A 21,150-nucleotide genomic window follows, 5' to 3' on the forward strand; every position below is an offset into this window, starting at 1 on the left:
CATCTTTAAAGACGCGTCAATCAATAATATATCAATGAATATGCAGCAGGCATCCTTCTATTCCCAAATGTTCTACTCTTGTCTCTCAGCATATTTTGGAATAAATAGCAGTTTATGAACTGTTCGTATGAATAAAAACAATTCCACAGAAAGACACAGTGTAATTAAGTATCCTTGAGAGGATCCAAACACAGGAAATGGCAGATTGATAAAAATAGACCACAGCTGAGATTGCACATAATCCGACATAACTAACCAGTGCAAATACAGTAGCAAGCACATAAAACACCTAAAGATAACAGGAATACGGTCAATATAAATTTGATATACAAGGAAATCAGCAACATAGCGAATGCAATGAAAAAAGGATGTCAAGAGAGACTTGTAATGGACAAAAGCACTTTCAAAATATTAGAATTTATTCCAAATCCTGATGATAGCTGATGTAGGTCAATGGAAATATACAGCAATAGCAAACAATGAATAGGAACAATACAATAGTGAAGAGAGTCTGCTGATGGTTTGTTGAGGTGTCAGAAATCAGTGCAAGTTCTTGTGGGATCTCCATTGCTCATTTACTCTGTGACATTATCATGATCAATCATTACCAGCGCACAGTGGGAGTCTGTATAAAAGACATGCAGGAGGGTCTTGGAAGGTGCAGGTAGGGGGTGGGGTTGGAATGCAATCAGAGAATGTCTGAGAGAGAAACCATGGTATAGCAATGGATCGATTCAAACACCATGGTGAGAACTTTTAAGAGGACTCTTAGTTATTAAAGACAGTCATCACAGTGTCCATATTGTTAGTGAGGGTGGACCAAGGGAGCCCTCCAGAGAGTGTTGATGACAAGTTTAAGGGCTTTGGTCATGGATTTAAGGATTATTAACGATGGTTAAGGAGTAGTTTATTGTGGTGATGCAGGTTCTTTAATCTGTTTAGTATGTGTGTTGTGATAAGACATTTGGGGCCACATCCATGACACGTTTAAGCGGTCGCAAATGGAGAATCGGTCAATTTGCGCCTGCAAAAGAGCCGATTGATATGTACTAACCCTGTTTTGTAAGTTGGTTACCTATTCTCTATTAGGAAGGGGCGCGTCAAGGGTGTCCCTTAATAACAGCGAGTCGCAGGGGACATAAGATGGTTTTGTTACCAGATAGTGATCTCAAAGCATTCGCAGTTTACCGCCTACTTCAGGTAGGTGGTAAGCCAGTCACAAACTGGAAGGGGTTCCCCTGGGACCTCTTCCCCTTTGTGAATGACTGTGAAAACTACATCCCTCTGAGCTGTGGCCAGTACAAGATTACACTTGTGATGAATGTAGTTTGGTGGAGGAACCTCTCCCTATATCTACAACAGTAGTACTTTTGGCTACAAGTGAACATCATGGTAACCCCTTCTCAACTATCACAAATGGCCTTCCAGTATGTGTTTATCCCAGGTTGTATTCAGACAATACAGTGGATTGTACCCCTTTGGTTCTGTTCTCTTATGCATGAATCAGTAGCATCCCTAACAAACTTAAATAATAGTATGCATGAATGAAGAAGTTTACTCTGCACAAGGTGGAAGCCACCTCACTGTCACCTCCCTTGGATAACCTACTGATTCTTCCCACCTGAAGTCTGGAGGGGGTCCAGGTACAATTCCCATTTAGATCTAAGGCTTCCCAGGTGCTATCAGGCAATATTCATCTGTGTCAGTTGTAAATAGTGACAGACTTCCTTCTCATTCATTTCATATTTGAGCTACAACTTGCAAAATGTCAACAGTCCCTTGATCCCTAAATCCATATCACAATGTGGATATTCTAGTCTTATTCCATGCTGCAAATCCCTATAGGACCTTAGGTCTGGTACCAATATGCTACTCCCCAACAGTGAAAAAACTTGCAAAAAAGAACGAAATCATTTGTATACAAGAGACCTGGCTCTGTTGTGTACCCCTAGTAGTTGAAGGGTTTCGACAAGTCCACCGCGCAGCTGTAAAATCGAACTCTGGGCGCCCTGAAGGTGGCTTGTTGACAATGATATCAACAACTTTAACAACTAAAACCATTCTGATACCTGTAAAGTGTAAGTGGCTTTTAGCCTGCAGAATCCAAACCACATTCGCGGATAAGAAATATAAATTTATTCTGATCCTAAATGTGTATATGCAATGGAACTCAACGAAAGAATATGGGGTCGAATTGTTACATTTTAAGAATGATATGGATGCACTTTGTGATAAGTATGGAAATGACCTGATTGTGTTAATTGGAGATTTTAACCATAAACTAAATCCAAAATTGTCTGATCAATGGTACTCAGAAATTCTAGAGGCATTTGATATAAAAAATGCAGAGTTTATGGAAACAAAAACCTTTACAGATGCGGTGGAATTGGGTAACTATTTATCAAATACAAGTTTTTTTTGTCTAAATGGAAGGATAGTCCAAGACCGCCCGGCAAAGAAAACTTTTAAATATGGGGCACATAATTGCCCAATAGACTATGTGTTTTTGCCGGCATGGAATTTCGAGTTAGTGAAAGATTTTAGCATTAATCCCATGGAATGTAGTGATCATAATTTAATAAAGTTAGAATTGGGAATAGCACAACATATGGTTTTTGACAGAGTTATCTGGCAAGAGACAGAGTATCCGAAGCGGATGACCACTAGGTTATCTGAAAAATCTATTGAGAAGTTAGCAAGCCTGCAACACAAGATTCAGTTAGGCAGTTTGAAGGGCCAAGACCTATTCTGGTTTGTGGAAAAAATAAAACAAGTAGTGGAAAGTATAAGTATAGAATTAAGGCCCCATGTAAATGACCAGAACAAGAAAGGAAATGTTATGTTATGTTATTGAGATTTTTATAGCGCAAAACAGCTGCCCCAGCAAAGGGGCGTCCCGGCGCTTTAGCTGGCAACAGAAAATATCAAAACACAACTAAACAAGTACAGAAAGGAACCAGAGAACTATAATGGGCCAGAAGGAAAGAGGAATGTCTTGATGGCTCTCCTAAAAACATACAAGTCCTCAAGGGCACGAATATGGGCAGGTAGTGAGTTCCAGAGCTTAGCCGCGAGGTAGTGGAAAGATCGGCCCCCCGCCCGGGAGCGTTTAACCCGTGAAACTATCACCAGATTTTGGCCCAATGACCTTAAGGAACGAGAAGGGACATACATAGTGAGAAGGTTTGCCAAAATCAAGGGGGAAGACAATTTGAGAATTTTAAAAGAAAGGCAGAGAGTTTTAAACTCGATCCTTTGAGCCATAGGTAGCCAATGGAGTTTAGAAATAGTAGCTTTTGCCGAACAGAACCTGGGTAGGCCCACCAAGGCTCTAGCCGCAGCGTTCTGTACACGCTGCAACCGAATGATTTCTGCCTGATTGGCCCCCAGCAGAAGTGAACTCGCATAATCTAATCGCAAGAGTATGACAGCCTGGATTATCAGCTGTCTGGTCGGGGGGTCAAAAAATCTCAGGGCCGGCCTAAGCGCACGCAAAATACCAAAACAGGTAGCGGCTACTTTTTTAGTGTGTCCGCAGAAACTAAGAGCAGGATCCAGCCAGACACCCACATTTTCCTCCTCAGACACTGGAATGGGGGTAGGGCCTAGTTCGGATGGCCACCAATGGTCGCCCCAGAGGTTGCTGTGTTTACCCACGATTAAAACCTCTGTTTTCTTTGCATTGAGCTGCAAACAATTTTCCGTCATCCAACCTGCCACTCCTATCACACCCTCTCTGAACCTGGAGGCCATGGAGTCGGCATCCCCACTGAGGGCAACCGCCAGCTGCGTGTCGTCAGCGTAGGAAACCATATTCAGGCCCCACTGCTTAGCGACCGCAGCCAGCGGCTGAACATAAAGATTGAATAACGTGGGGCTGAGTGCCGACCCTTGAGGTACTCCCTGCTCGATGGAATAGGGTTTGGACTCAAATGGGGGAATAGCAACCCGGAAGGTGCGATCAGATAGAAAAGATCGAAACCAATCCAGTGCCCTCCCTGAGACACCTGCTTCTCCTAGACAACGCAACAGTATTGTGTGTGAAACCGTGTCAAACGCGGCACTGAGGTCAAGTAACACCAGTGCCGCAGTCTGTCCGGAGTCCAACACGGTACGTAGGTGTTCCGTCATAGCAAGGAGAGCTATCTCGGAGCTATGACCAGGCCGAAACCCGTTTTGGCAGGGGTCAAGGATATTGGCAGTTTGAAGATGTTTAGACAGGGTCTCATTTACATGAGCCTCAGCGATCTTAGCTGCCCAAGGGAGGAGAGAAATTGGACGGTAATTCTCCAATTTAAGTGGGTCCAACACCGTTTTTTTTAATAGAGGCGTGACATAAGCCTGTTTCCATTTAGTGGGGACTATGCCAGTGGAGTAAGAAAGATTAATAAGATCCCGTATAGGAGAAAGACACATAGCAGCCGACACTCTCATCTGCGCAGGTCTAAGTGGATCCGCCGGAGACCCTGATTTAACTTTTGCCACCAGCCTGTCCATCTCCACCTCAGAGATACCTGGGAGTATAGACAAGGCCACACTGATGGTGGGGCTGGGCGTCTGATCCTCACTCTGAAAGGCAACGCTAGAAAAGCAGCGATAGATGGCCTGCACCTTATCCAGGAAAAAACCAGCTAGTGCCTCACAGTGAGATTCAGAACAGATCTCAGCTGCTGGGGCTTTTTTAGCTGTCAGATCTTTGAGGACTTTAAAAATCAGCTTTGTGGGGTTGGAGCTATGCTTGAACTCTTGAGCGAAAAAGGCCGCACGAGCCCTGCAAATGGCCCTCTGATATATCTTAACTTTGGCTAAGTAAAGAGATTTTTTCTCTGTCTCATAGGTTTTACGCCAAGCTCTTTCGGCTTGCTTACATGATTTTTTTAAAAGCAAGAGGGCGCTATCAGACCAAGGACTAGATTCGCCACGGCGACATTTACTCCAAGTTGCAGGAACCAGAAGGTCAAGGGCCCGAGAGCCAGAAATACCCAAAGTAAGAAGGGAACATGGTTCAATCAGGATTGTTTAATGAAAAAAAGAGAAATTAGGAGAGAAGAGCGTAGCCTACGTAAAAAATTTACACGAGCAAAGGCGGAAAAGTTAGTAAAAATAAAAAGAGAATATAGTATGTTAATCCACAATGTAAAAAGGATCCATAAAGAATTGTGCTGGGGCAAATTATTGGAAACCATTGAAACTAAGAACCTACGGCAATTCTGGAAGCTAATACAGTCAGCTAAGGAACCTTTGGTTGCCCCAATGACCTGTGTAGTGGAGGAAGATGCATGGGCTGAGTACATTCAGAAATTGTATGCCCCAGGGAGGTTGTCTGATAATTTGGTACCAAAGCTGTGGAGAGATCTAGTAGAGGATCTCAAACATGATTGCTCAGTAATAAATGTCCTTAGGATAATTAGGACTTTAAATTTAACAAGAGCCCGGATGATATGCCTGCCCTGATATTAAATTCAAACCAGCTCTGGTGGGCGGAATTCTTCTCAAAAATGTTTACGTTAATACTAGAGCAAGGGGTAGTAGCTGCAAACTAGAAGGGTGCAATATTAAGGCCACAGGATAAGAAAGGGGATGTATATGCCCCTAAGAACTACAGGCTAATTAACCTACTATATATAGGAGAAAAGATTTTTGCTAAGATGATACTCGGTAAGCTAAAAGTGTGGGCGGAACTTCGGTCAATCGTGCCAGTGGAACAGGGTGGGTTTAAAGAAGGCCACTCCACAATTGATCACTGTTTTGCCCTGTGGGCTTTAGCTAGGAAATCGACGGAACAAAACGGCAAATTATGTTGCTGTTACGTTGATTTCCGAGCGGCCTTTGATTCAGTAAATAGAAGTAGCCTTTGGGAAGTGCTAGAAAACTATGCATTGCCGGAGGGCATATTAAATATTCTAAAAGAATTACATAGTGACAATTGGGCCCAGGTCATTAGAGATTCAAAGGGCTCATTAACGCAGAAAATTCCTGTAAAGAATGGCTTGAGACAAGGGTGCGTCTTGGCACCCTTGCTCTTTTCAATCTTCCTAGCAGATCTTCCCATGGTTTTGGAAGTTGATAAGAGTGCGAGCCCGCGCATGAATAGTAATAAAGTTGCATGCCTTTTATATGCTGATGATCTAGTGATCGTGGACCAAACTGAAATGGGCCTCCAAAGGAAATTAAACGCTTTTAAAACATATTGTGATAAAAAGTTTCTAACGGTAAATATGGAGAAAACAAAGATCCTATGTTTTGGGAAGAGGGTAAAAAATTTTAAATGGTTTTTAGGTTCAGACAATTTAGAGGTAGTAAGTGAATATAAATATCTAGGCCTTAGGTTTGACAGTGCATTAAAGTGGAATACCTACGTGGCGGCACAAACTTCAAAGGCGTCCTCGTCGGTCTGTGGATTGAAAAAATGTAATAAGGACTATGGTGACATGTCACACAGACCGTTACTAAAAGCATATGAAGCTATGATACCCCCACAAGTTCTCTATGGCGCTGAAGTGATCTATCTGAGTGGTAAAAGGGGGTGGGACCGGGAGGAAGGAAAGATAATTAAAATGTTGTTGTCCCTACCTGACGGTTCCATGTTGCAAGCAATTAGATTGGAGGTAGGCTTGACAGCATGGGAGGTAAAGGCACAAATGTCATTGCTAAGATTTTGGAACCGCCAGATGCCCGGTGATGAACAGAAGGTGTCAATTTGGTGCAGAATTAAATACAAGCAAGTAGCTTATATTGGGCACGGGAAGTGAGGAAAACCCTTCAGCTAGTAACTGCGCAATTAAAGTTGACCCTCGAACAACCATCATTGTATTTAGTTTTTACTAAGAAAATGCTTAGGGACCGAGGGCACGAACATTCCAGATCACAAGACCTGGAGTACCTGAAGCTAAAAAAATCAGTGAACTGGGTAAGGAATGAATGGAAAAAGGAGGTCCGGTTTCCATACTTGGATGTGCTACCCAGTAAATGGTTAAGGTACGAAATTATGAAGGTTCGGGTAGGCTTAAACCCAAGGATGATCGATAGTAAATTAAAAGTAGCCCTGATCCAACCTGATGGTATTTGTAAATGTGGCCTAGGTGTAAAGAATGACATTTTACATATACTATTGGACTGTACATTGATTTTAACAGTGCGAAAAATGTTTTTACGTCCAATATTTTTAAAATACAAGGTGAACTCACGATCGGAGGCGGTTGCTCTCCTTACAGAAATGTCGTTTTTAGATATCACAATTGCGTTGGGGAAATTTTTGAAAGCAACAAGAGAAGCTGTAACGGAGGCATCCAAGGTAGTTGGGAAATTTTAAGATATTAAGATTCTAAAATACAGAGAACGTCAATTTAGTGTTTTTATGGTTTTAAATGTATATAGAATGTTAAAATGAATTATGATGTAACATTTCTATTGCTAAAGTGTATCCATGGTCTTGTGTATGGTTTATAGACTATTGTTTAAATAAACTTTGTTTTTACTACTACTACTACTCCCCAACAGAGATTTCTCGGAGTGCTCATTTCAGTTTTACATATCTCAGCGCAGCCTCCCAAACCTGTATGACTATTGATGCTGCAGTTGGGAGAGTATCAATCTGTCTCCCACTCTGTAGCCCTTGTCACCCCTGGTGTGACCACCTATTGTGAAAGAGGGCTCGATTCCCACCTGTTTCCTGTGACCAGTTTGGAGGCCCAGTAATATCGTATAATATGTGGTAAGGCTAACCTATCATCATTTATTACTCTCTTTGTATCATGGTAAGCGAGATACCCAAGTTTCCACCATCTCAGCGCTAGGTGTGCAGTGCAGTCTACATTTTATGGAAAACTCTTCCTCTATCCAGGGTGGTTTGTTCTGGAGCATGTATATACATTTTGACAAGGCGATCATCTTATATATAGTGGCCCAGCCTATTCTGTCCCGAGGTACAGAACAAATGTAGCCAAGTTTATTGTCAGCTCTGATTATTTACCAAATATTTTGATCTTGTCAATCAGTCTAGCTGTGATTAAGCCTGGTCTGCACTGTACAATAATAGGTCTTCAGCAAACAGGCGCATATCAAAGTAGGCCGGTGACCAGGGCTTCCCCCAGGCAGAGGGCTCAACGGTGAGGGCAAAGAGGAGGGGGGACAGAGGAAATCCCTGGCTAGTGAACAGTGAAGTGTGAAGGGGCGGTATCGGAATCTATTTACCTTTATTTTGAGTAATTGTTCCTTACCTAACATTCTGATGCAAGAAATAAATCTTGGGCCAGATCCCATCTTGATCAATATCTTTAACACAAATGGCCATCCTATGCATTTTTTGCACTGAATGAAAGTGTAGCCAATGGCCCAGCTGCTTTGCACCAGCAGTCCATAAAAATGTATAGCGGTTTAACATTAAGTCCAGTTGATCTCCGTGGCATGAAGCCTGGAGTGGCATATTGATTACATTATGCAGACTGTTTATCAAGGGATTGGCTAGCATCTCGGCTTCCACATGCCAGGAGAGATCAGAATGTATGAGGATCAAACTGTTGGTGGTTTTTCAGACTTATGCGCTGTTACAGTTCTTGTCGTGTTTAAATCTAATGGAGGTGTACTCGCACTATTTGCATCTGAGAATACATTAACACGTGTGACTTTTGCTGACAGTTTCTTGAAAAGATCGACCAGGAGACCATTGTCCCAGTCTCTTACCACTATAAGGCTGTGATAGTGCCTTTCATCCACCATCATCTTTACATCCAGGTACAGTGACTTGGACTCGTTGTGCGAAGGGGCCACAAGGTAATCAATTAACTCAGAGATCATCTAACCTGTTACCTAGACAGGATTCATGGAGGGAACTGTGATATAAGGCGATTGCCACTGCCAGCCCTTCCCTGAATGTGAACAATCTGCCCTGAGAAGATCATACTGCCCATTCCCTCCAGTCTATATCCTCCTTTTTACTTAGAGGTGCAATCAACTTGCCTGCCTTACTGCCATTATTATACAAGTGCATCTTTGCACATAGGTATTGCATCCCATCATTTGTCTCTACTAGGGCTCTCAACTTCATCTTCAAAGCTTTACACCTTAGGAAGTCTGTATCACCCATCTGCGTCTAGGCTTTTTCCAAAAGTAACAAGGATTTCTCTAAGCTAATCACTTTTTTTGTGGATTCCCTTTTTTCATCTGTTATGCTAAATGTTATTGCACCCTGTATCACTGTCCTGTATGCTTCCCAGGGTGCTGCGAGTGACTCAACACTACTCTCATTCCCCTGTTAATACAGATCAGTGATCATGGTCACCCTTTCTAGCAGTATCTCATCCTTTAGTTACCACGCACCATGCCCACTCTTTTGAGCTCACAGGACTGCAAGCCATCTGAGTTGTTTGCATATGGAAATGTTTAGAAATCCCTTTGCCAGAAAGGACGTTTCGCTCATCCTGTGCCCTGAACACCGCAATATGTAAATGTAAATGTAAATGTAAATGTAGTATACTTGTAAAGCGCACAGCTGCCCCAGCAATGGGGCGTCCCGGCGCTGTATAACTCTGGAAACCCGTCCTGGCTTTCCCTGTGGGATGGTCCCTTGCTGGGAGTCCCCAAGGTGGAGCCAGGCATCCCCGGAATTGGTGGGGCCGTTGTGGAGATTAGGCAAGCTAATGCCCAGAGTTGCCGAGTGGAACCCCTGATTAGAGTAAGCACCGAAGCGAGAATTATCGAGTCCGCTGACCAAGGTCCACGACCCTGCCGCATCGGGAATTGAACCCTGGTCCCAGGCTGACTTCTGCTCTCAGGCCTGCCGCCTCTAACCAGTGAGCCACACTACTCCACTGAAGAAATAATTTAGTCTGCAATATAGGTTCCGGGCATAACAGTAGAAGCAATATTGTATTTTACCCATGTGGTCCACTTCCATATGTCTTACAATCCCATTGCTAAGGTAGCCAGATGTGATTAAACTACACGCCTGTGTACACCCCTTCATTTATGACCATATTAAGGTCACGTTCCAAACCCAGGGTGTGCTTATAATTTGTAGAACGGACGGTGGCAAATTTGGGTGCAAATATATTCACATTACTACAGTCTTGTCACCATCCTGTACCATCATTAGTGCCAGGGGTGGCTCCTCCGTTGTGGCGGAAGAGTGTCGCCTCCCTACTGGAACCAGCAGATGCATGTAAAATAAAATAATAATAAAAGTGCTTTATTATCATTTTATTTTAATCCGGAGCCGAGTCACAGTCAAGTTTTGAGGACGGGGCCAGCAGAAGGAGTGGTGGGGTCAGGGCACGGCCAGCCCAACCGATATGCGCACTTGGATATTTCCAGGCTGGTGCTTGGAGATATCAGCAGGGAGAACAGCCTCCTCCGTCCCTGCTGGAGCATGGAACCAGCCCGCACCCCACAATCCCTACGCTTCTCTCAAGCTGGGTAGCATGAGAGTAGCGTCTGGATTGGCACAGGGGGCTCTGGGAGCCTGTGTGAAAATTGTCAGAGCCCAAGAGGTGACGGACATCAGGCGTTGTTTTCCTTTATTCCCACCCCCCACACTGCACTGCCAATTTCCCCTGCTACCGTCCGCCACTGATTACAGTCCCACAATAACCCAGCTGGTCTGACCATGATCGCAGTGTGATGCATCATGTGGATTTCTTCCACAGAATGCCAGTTCCCCTGGAGTCAGAGGAGACCTCAGCGTGCACAAGTAAAGGCATTTGCCTCGCCCTATGAAATTATATCCGGACCCTGTGAAGTGGGTTTCCTGGAGTAGTGGGATATCATTTCCATGTTATACCAATGACTAAATTACCACCCGTCTCTTAATTTTGTTGCCAACTCAATTCATGTTCCAGGAATAAGTTTTTATGTAGCATTTCCTATGTCACCAGTGAAAGATCCCAGCCTCAGGAAGCAGACCCGTGGGAATGGTTGAATGTCTCTTGTTTACTCCCTTCCTTCCCATGTTCCCCTCTGGCCCTAACCTGAGAACAAATTTACTGGTAAATTACCCTTAATGTCCCTCTCACTATACTATTGAGCCAAAGGATACGTACTTCCTACAACCCTAACGAATGTAGTGACTGTTGCTCTAAAGTGTAGAAAGATTTACTGGACAGGTCCTTCTTTTCAAAACGGAAGTCTAGTCTTTCGAGATAGGAGCCCAGCCCTATGTTCCCCTGACACTCCCTCCCACTGGAGAAACTATTCTCAATACAAATGTTTAGTACTTTAAACTTTATTGTAAGCAGGACCTAGCTTGTGCAGGATATCTTTCTAACGTTGGTGGTTAGTCAAACTCCGAGAGGGATCTCCCTCAGCCCACTGGTTTTCTCCAGACCCCACCTTCCATTTCGATACAGTCACTGACCCCTAGCACCAAACCTCATCTGAGGTCAGATGTACAAAATTATGTATTTTGTCATTTCCTCACAGCAAATTTTAGCAATTCGCTGTTAGGAAATCACACACTGTGATGTACAACAGTGTGTTTGACACGGTTAGCAATTCGCAGTAGGTCATAAATGGACCTGCCTGATCTGCATTCATGAGGCAGGCTGCAATTTGCGACCCATTGTGATTGGCTCCAATTACAGGGATGGTAGCCTGGTAGGGTCAGCAGACCACCATGTCTGTTATTGCTTTTTAATACGTTTTTTTGGAATGCAGCCCGTTTTCCTTAAAGGAAAATGGGATGCATTTAAAAAATAAAAATGAATAGGTACCTTTTTATTTTGTAAGAGTAGGCAGTGGTCTGTGGGACTTCTGCTTGCTCCTAAAAATTGTTGTCGCCCCACAATTACAAAGGGGAAAGAGTCCCTTAGAGACCCCTTCCTGTTTGCAAATGGGTTACCACCAAGTTGAAGTTAGTGGTAATTGTGAATGTTTTGCGACTGCATTCTCGGTCGCAAAACATTCATACATACCAGTGCTATTCAGTGTTAGGAAGGTACACCCTAAACACTCCCCTTCCTAATGCCGAATCGCAAAAGCAAAATGCAATTCGGTAACAAGTTACCAAGTCACATTTTGCCTTCTCAACATGGCTAAAAGCATTTTACCTGTTGCAAACGGCCTGATGGGCTGTTTGCGACCAGTAAAATGCTTCGTACATCTGGACCCTAATCATCTTTATTGTGACTTTCATGATCCGCCTCATCAGGTATGACAGGGTCCTTATCCAGCAGCAATGGGGCTTTCTTCTGTGATCTGGCATCTTTCCTTATTGCACTGTTGCCCCCGCTGCTTCAGTGATCTGGATGTAAGTTGAGGATTGCACACAGCGTAATGCAGGCCCCTGCAGCCTCTGAGGTGAAGGAAGCCCCCCAGCCCTTAAGGGCCCCCAATTCAATCGAAAGCATATGAATATGTGAGAGTTTCTGGAGTCTTATGGCTCCCTCACCACATTCTGCTGGGGGGCCCATTTGCTTGCGCTTGGCCATTTGAGGAGCGCTGTCAAGAATGCTTAGATGATATGCATTTAGTTTCATTAGAATATCAAATTGAGTTTCCTAGATGAGTTCAGAGTATGATTAGTGTTTGGCATCAGTGGGAAACATCAGGAGACCACTGAATACTTTCAGAGTATTTGGTGTGTGCGTCAGGCCTGGGAGTGCATCCAGACAGAAGCAGGAGAAATGAAAGCCAGATACCTGAATCTGGATAAAGGATTGGGAGATATTGGTGCTGTTTATAAATATGTGATGCTTATTTTTTTTTTTTAAAAAGGGCCTGTTGCTCTCCTAAAAAAGGAGTATAGAGTAGAAAGCAGCATAGAGTAGAAGACAGGATTGGAACACCACATGGGAGGTGCATGCATACAGAGTTGGTGTACCACAAGGACAGAAGATGGACCTAAGCAGTGGCATGCGAGGTGAACCAATACACAGGATATTTAGGCTGCCAAAAGTAGTGGGGAGGTCCATTAGAGTGAGGATGGAGGTGAGAGGATTGGACAATCAGTAGAATTCTGATTTGCAGAGGATATCTAAAACTGAACAATGACAGGATCAAAAAATTTCTGTTCGAGAAAAGCACTTCATCCTGGGACTCCACCTGGTGGCCAAGAGATCTGGGACTGACACCCACTCCCATTACCCATGCTAAGATCCTTGGAATCATCATCGACAGCAAACTAGACATGTCACCCCAAGTCAACACGGTCACTGTCTCTTGCTTTAATCCATCGCACATGCCCAAGACACAAGCAAGCTGGAAAATGAGAAATACCTCTATGCCAAGATAAACAAAAATCTCATCAGAAGGCTGCAGACCATATAGAACTCGTCATCCATCATCTCTCTCAAGCCCCCATGCTGCACTTAGATCACACCTGATGGCACAATTCAAATTCTTAACCTCCACTTTCAAGGCACTAAAAAACACTGGCCCAGCCCACCTCAACAATCGCATCTACTTTCACAAAACTTCAAGACACCTCCATTCATCCAGAATCCTACTTGCGCACATTCCACACATCCGGAAAACAATATCCTATGGTCAAGCCTTCTTAAGCATCACCCCTAAAGTGTGGAACGATCTACCACTATACAGAAGAACCTCCTCCTCACTTCTTGAATGCCGCAAGAAGCTGAAAACCTGGCTTTTCGAGTAGTTCCACTGTGTCTGAGGTTTGGCTAGGTTCACACCTGCTCTGCACCAGGATACCCTCACGGGTGACACCAAGCTCTACAAATCTGCATAACATAATATTTAAAACATTATGAGCAGTGAAGTGGTAGGTGAGGGTGTTAAGAGGCACTGCATTTGAGTGGCTTGAAGAAAGATCAGAATAGCAACACATCAGTACTGGGGATTGAAATAAGAGTATGATTCCAAGAGTAAAAAGCAGTTAAGCAGCTGGGGAAGGGTATTGCTTTAATTAGGGGAGGCGGGTTTGCAAAGGGACTTGATTGGCAAATGCTTTAAATGGGTCAGATCCTTCTGGGTCTCAGACCCAGTAGCAATTAAAAAATTAACATTGAAAGGGTTCCCAATCTGACCCTATACTCATGCCCTTAAATTTACAGCAAAACACTGATCAACTCCTGAACAATGATGGTCAAAACATTTAAAGTAATCCATGTCACCTAAGTAGTTCCTGTTGACATTTCACTGCTTGTACTTACTCTTGTATTCCCTAAGTGTTTACTTTTTCCAGGTTGTTATATTCCTGTAATTTGTTTTCCAGCTACATTGACTACAATTATTGTAGGCCTGTATTTTAAAAGGCTAACGTCTGGTTGACATCTTGTTTATGTCACGTCTTTCTTTTTTTCAGGAGACGCTGATGCTGCACTTAACAACATGAATGTGTCCTTGCTCTTTTTCTCATGGGAAATGTTTTCTTTTGTGTGATGCTTGTAGAATATACTAACACGCTGTTTAAATACACCTGCAGAGTATAGCTTGGAATGATGTAACTTGTTATGTTGCTGATAACTGTAAGTTTGAAGATCGTTTAAAGAAGCCAAGTTATGTAGATGCTTGAGAAAATAATGAGCTTAGTTATCTACTTGTGCCTGAACTCTGATTGGTTCGTTACCGGAACCATGTGAAGGTATATCAGACATTAGAAATGTGTGATTTAAACTAATGCAATGTAGAGAAGAACTAAGAATCACTTTTTGCTGACTTACTAGCAGAACCTTTAACTGAGAGTAGGGTCCTCTCTATATGGGAGAAGTGATTTTATGTTCCTTTCCTTTTTGAGACAATTTTATCACAGTTCTCCTTTGTTTTCATAACTTTTGTATTGCTTTATACTTCACATTAACTTTATGTATTGAATTATACTTTCATGTATTGGGTTATAACTAATTTTATGACTAAAATGTGTAACCTTGCTGATCATTTGATAAACTTTTCTGGTTTGAAACTTAACCACTCTCTGTCTTTTTGGAGCCTAATGCACTTGATATAAACAATGAGAGAGAGTGAAGGGATTTTATCCACCGAAGTGGACGGAATAATACTCCTTGTCCCCTGGGTTAGGTATCTTAATTAACAAAAATGAGGAGTACCACCAGAAAAGGTGCGCAAAGAGCGATTCCGGCGGGATGATTCACTATAGAGAAGAAAAGTCCTTCTTTGGTTATTAGTAACCCCTCACTCACCGACCTGGTCGGTGACATGCTTCATCATCGGGGCCACCTTGATGGCCGAGTGCCATCAAGGTGTGCTTCAACACCTGAACTACAGTGGAGCAGGTATGTGAGTGATGAATGTGAAAAAGAAGTAAGTGAATTAAAAATTGTCCTGGTATGACTTATTTGAAAAAACTTTATTCTTAAGACTACTGGACAATAATAAAATGTAAGTGTCGATACAGTTATAGGTATAGTTATGACCAATGTATCTGGAGAATATGTGGTGGGTCTACATGTTTCAAACCGTTATAGGAATTACCGGTTTTTCTTCAGGACCAAAACAAAGAAATGGGTGGTCAGGGTACACTAACGCCCTGCCGTGCCAGCATTTCCTTGTGCCTAGGTAACAAAATTCGTGGTACCAGGCAAAACAAAATAAATAGAGGTATAAGCGGGTGGTGGTTATCCTGAAAAAGACCTGTGGAGAGAAAAGTAATAATCACAAAAAACTCGTTACAAGCCTGCAACGTAGTGAAGTGACGGAGTCTCCTGTCTTCATGTCTCATGAATCATCCCACGGCACTGTGCACCCCTGAAATAATGCACTATAATTAAAACCATATAAACTCAGTATGGGATGATTCATGAGACATGAAGACAGGAGACGGCAGGGCGTTAGTGTACCCTGACCACCCATTTCTTTGTTTTGGTCCTGAAGAAAAACCGGTAATTCCTATAACGGTTTGAAACATGTAGACCCACCACATATTCTCCAGATACATTGGTCATAACTATACCTATAACTGTATCGACACTTACATTTTATTATTGTCCAGTAGTCTTAAGAATAAAGTTTTTTCAAATAAGTCATACCAGGACAATTTTTAATTCACTTACTTCTTTTTCACATTCATCACTCACATACCTGCTCCACTGTAGTTCAGGTGTTGAAGCACACCTTGATGGCACTCGGCCATCAAGGTGGCCCCGATGATGAAGCATGTCACCGACCAGGTCGGTGAGTGAGGGGTTACTAATAACCAAAGAAGGACTTTTCTTCTCTATAGTGAATCATCCCGCCGGAATCGCTCTTTGAGCGCCTAATGCACTTGACCAGGGCACAAGTCCTAAAAAAAGAAGTGGGGGGACGCTGTCACTGGAAGTGACGTCACGACCGGAAGTGACGTCACGGAAGGTGGCTCCGATCTCGTCCCAGAGAGGCCAAAAAGGTGAAGTCCAGCTGTTTGGCAGGGGGGACGGCGTCCACCCTGTGAAATAAATGGGGGGACGCCTTCCACCCGCGTGGTACCCCGACTCGAGCCCTTGTGACTTCACGGTATCAAAATGTGTAGAGTCTGGATGTTTAACCTCCGTTGGAATTAAAGATTCATCAAAGTGCGCTTCATGGTCCCTGCATTTGCACCAGAATTGATACTAGAAAGAGCTTAAACACTGGCCACTGACCTTGGGGCTGGCGCCAATTGAATGTTTGTGCAAATTATTATTTAGAGTTATAGTTACAGATTTTGCAAAGGTCGTTACTGTAATAGCACACTTATAACCAAAAATATACATCCTAGATGAGCCGAACGAACACGACTGAGCTGCCCAATTAAACATACTTCATTCAGTGTGTGACGAGTCATCAAGAGCAGGGCTTGAAGGTGCCCTAGGCCGACGGTGCTGCGAGGCCATGGGCTAACGACAACAGAGCGGTCTTCACATCTCTGTTTACAAAACATAATACAAAGGGCCCCGTGTACAAAGTATTCTTCTGCAGATACAAAACAGAAACAAGTCTATGTAATAAATAGATAGTGTTTTTATTGTATAAATGACTAATGTTGACGTGGTAATTTATAAAAGAGACAGCAGGTGGCGCAGCTGCACTTGCTTTTGATCAAACACGTACAAAGGTGGTGAACTCTTCATCATTTCCTCGATGCTTTTCCATTTAGTAACCATCTAAAAGTGTTTTAATATATTAGTGATGGGCATTAAACTCCTGCCTGTTCAATAGAGCTTCTTTTATTCGGATCCTGGATGGTATCGCTACCGCCTCTCCTTAATTGCTTTTCTTGCAAACAGCACAGTTTACAGTTGAAAAGCTTTTATGCATTTTGCACATTGCGAGGTTGTAAACCATAAATTTCAACTGTTCTTACGGCCTAAGTAACGGCTGCCAGAAAGGCACAAGTCATGGCGGAACATTAGAGTGGCACAAAGTAATATGTGAAAATAGAGCCTTTCCTTCTAACGACAATCTTACTAATCAATATGGCTGTACGCAAAAATGTAATAATTTAATTTTGTAACTTGGGGCCAGAAGTATGACTTTTTTTGCATGCGTAAATGTGTTTTAGACCCATTTGCGCACGCAAAGAACCTATGGCCCATTTACTAACCCTATTGTGCAAGTCTCTAATTAAATAGTGACTCGCAAAATTGGGATAGCGACTCGCTATTATGAAGGGGCGTTCCAAGGCCATCCCTTCCCTTCCCAATAGCGAGTCCAACACCTATGTGTGACCGCAATTGCGGTAAACCATTCGCAAATAGGAAGGGGCTTGTGAATGGGTGCACAATTTTTTTTCAGAGCAGGCAGTGGTCCTAGGGACCACTACCTGCCCTTAAAAAATGAAACAAAAGTGTTTTGTTTTTTTAAATGCATCCCGTTTTCCTTTAAGGAAAACGAGCTGCATTAAAAACTGCTTTATTTAAAAGCAGTCCCAGACATGGAGGTTTCCTGCCCCCAGCAGCCTACCATCCCTGGGAGTGCCAGCCATTTCCAATGGGGTCACAGATTGGTATAGCCTGATTAATATGCGTGAGACATTCAATTTGCGACCCCATTGGGAATCACAAACAGTGTCTAAGACACTGTTGTACATTGGAAATTGTGGCTCGCAAATTGCGACTCACAATTTGGCTCAATTTGCCAATCGCAATTTCCAATGGTTGTACATCTGGCCCATGGTCTCGTAATTCCCACTTTTTTATGTCTTTTCAATCCAACCTCAAAGGAATATACGCTGGCGGTAGACAAGTTTTGGAGAACCAGGTAATCACGAGCAACATTTACAAGCTGGTTTACAGGGGCAACTTATTCATGTGAGCGGAGGAGCGTCGCCCCACTGCTTTCGCGCAGTGAGACAAGCACAAACATAAAATGGTATTATAAATAAAATTTGATGTTTCTGCTTCTCACACTGCGAGAAAGCAAAAGAAGGGTTTGGTTGGGGCGGGCGAGCGGCGGTCTTGCAACAGGACAGGGGAGGAGTGGCTAGCCCAATGTTGCGGCCCTGACTGTTTGGTCGACCCTCTGGTGTTGACCAAACCAGTCATGGTCACTCTCCATTTTCTCCATGTAGGCTGCATGCAGCCTACCTGGAGAAAATGGCGTCCCCATAGACGTCTGTGCGGTCGGCGTCCCAGCCAATCACAACACTGCCATTGCAGCATTGTGATTGGCTTAGGGGAGGGGAGGAAGGCTACCTGCTTCCTGTTCCTGCGGAGGCAGGAAAGCAGGAGCTGGCGCCTGAGACGGAGCCTGGAAAATATGGGACCCGGTAAAGGTAAGTTAAAAAAATGATTTACCCTCCCTCCCCATGCGACAACTCACCCGTACCCCGACCATGCCCACCCATCCCCCACCCGCCCACCCGTGAACCTTGCCGTCCGCGACTGAGCTGCTAAGAGGGAATATTTAAAAAAAAAAAAGGGGGAATCGATTTTCCCCATTGACTACCATTGAAACAGAGGTGCTTTTATGTGGGAGACACCTTAAATAAAACAATTTTGGGCTTTAAAAAATTGAGAGTCTCCTGCCTGGATAGGGTCTATTGCAAGAATGCTGCGACTGGCACGGATATTCATTCACACTACAGCATATATGGCTTCAAGGGAGGATGAGTGACCCCACCCTGGGTTAAAGCAGAAGGAAGAGGTTCTACAGGATCTTCCCCAGACGGACACTCCCCTTCCCATGTGCTGTATCTCGGGGGCAAAGCCCACGTTGAATCTGATGGGTGCTGTAGTGTCCTGCTGGACAAGTCACATAGCAGTTCCTTCTTAGTGGCTGTGTTTACACCCACCCCACACCCATTCAACACAGGTGTAATTAGTCAGGTGACCCTGTTAATAAAAGTGGCTGAGCATGTGCCCATGGCCAGTTATACTAACACAGTGATGATGTCTGTGTTGTTCCTTCGCTAGGGCTCACAATATTACATTGGCGACGAGGCAATCTTGTTACCTGCTGCCTTTCCATATTGGTGTAGCCAATGTTTTTCCTGTTGTGGAGAGGAGGTACATCACTGCTGCAGTGAGGAGGAACCTGGCCATGCGCCCTTCATTCAGATCTGGACCCTACTGTGTCAGACTGTAAAGGTCCATGAGGGAAGAAGCCTGAGTGGAAAGCTAGGCCCACCACCGGTCATTGGAAGGCGCGGCGAGGGACTCAGGGAGCAGTAAAGTCTACCTCTGAAAGGACAGTGAGATGGACACTCCCGAGGGTGCAAAGGAAAAGACCAGCTATTCCTCTGAATAAGCCAGCAGTACCTGTGAGAGGAATCAGCAGCAGGAAGCCTAAGCGATGACTCGTGGCAGGTTGAAGGTGACAGAACACTGTGTGGTGAGGAAAGAGGAGTGAAAGTACTAGCACAGTGCCACTAGAGGGTGCTTGAGCTACACAACATCCCTGTGCTGCACGGAGCTCACAGAGAGGCCAAGCTCTTGAACAATTCATGCATAACAAACATGTACCACCCCAATATTCTCAAACCTAACAGTTAGGGAGCAAACAATGTGATCTTCAGCACAGACACATAGTAAGTGCCCCCACTAACCAAAAACTAAAGACAGTCAGGTGTTGGCACTGGGCTAAGCAGTGCTAAACTAAAGTTGAGCAAACCCCCTAAAATACTCAGAAGTCAACAATAAAGACTGTGGGCCATCAGCTGGGAGGGGTACCATCAGAATAAATAAAATAGGAACTGTAAAGTGCTAGTACAAGGATAAGAAATAAAGAACAAGGGAAGAATGTTGTGGTTTCTGCCCAGCAGCACCAGAACCAACCTGATCTCGGCAGTTACCAAGGGTCCTACAGAGGCAAGGGCCATGAAGAGATGGAAGAGTGACTACCTGGTTTGCTCTGAGAACCTAACAACCAACCAAGCAAACAGGAGGGAAGATGAAGTGTGGCCAGAGCTGAAAGGCATGCTTGAGAAGACTCAGGCCGCTGACAAAGTGCATCTAGCCACACAAACGTGCTACCGAAGTGAAACAAGGACGATCTGGCGACAGCACAACAGGAGAACGGAGAGTAAGCTGCAAGCATTGTCGAACCAAATCTCTGCCCTACGCATCCCTGCTCAGCCACCTAACACAGTAGCCAATGGGTCAGCAACTCAGAGCATCTAGACTAAAGGACGCAGATACCTTGAAAAAGGTTGGATGCAAACACATGCCCACCATCACTCCATGTTGTTGATTACCCAAGAAAGAATGCCTGCGACCATCAAGGCAAGTCGTCGCCAGCTATCGTACAGGTTCACAACACAACTGGTGACTCCATCATGCCAGTTCTTGTCTAGTGCGTTATCACTACCACCCTTGGAGAATCGAACACCCTGATTGGAGTTCAAGACCATAATGTAAGAAGCACCAGTGACACTCTGAGGAATCAGTCAACCAGCGACTACTTGCTCACTTTCTCTGCCTCCTGATCCCGGTGGCGAGAGCACGCTTTGACCATAACCCATCTACCCCAGCGGTTGCATGATTAATAATGCAGAGTCTCACCGGCGCTCTTGCAGCCCCAGCGCAGATCACATACAGTACGCGGCAACCCATCCAAGGCACCTGCACAAGTGTGGGAGATGGACTTGATCATGCTCTCCCAACAGATACCAGGAGGTAGTTTGTCCTCCGAGCGGAGTGTTCAACAGGTTGCAGCAACCAGGACTGTCTTCAAGGTGTCAAGAAACACCACCAAAACAAGCTTTGATGGACTCTGGCAATGCTCCTGATGCACCCCATTTTGAATTGTTCATGCCAACCACAAATTATCCTAAGCTACAGC

At 44.1% G+C, this 21,150-nt stretch overlaps 1 protein-coding gene across 1 annotated transcript in view; it reads right to left on the reverse strand.

The window, feature by feature from the left end:
- Window positions 1-21,150, reverse strand: part of LMNTD1 (lamin tail domain containing 1) — a 1,426,354-nt gene that overhangs the window by 380,283 nt on the left and 1,024,921 nt on the right. The window lies entirely within an intron of this gene.

This window comes from Lissotriton helveticus, chromosome 1_1 (assembly GCF_964261635.1).
Source record: "Lissotriton helveticus chromosome 1_1, aLisHel1.1, whole genome shotgun sequence".
Lineage (NCBI taxonomy): Eukaryota > Metazoa > Chordata > Amphibia > Caudata > Salamandridae > Lissotriton > Lissotriton helveticus.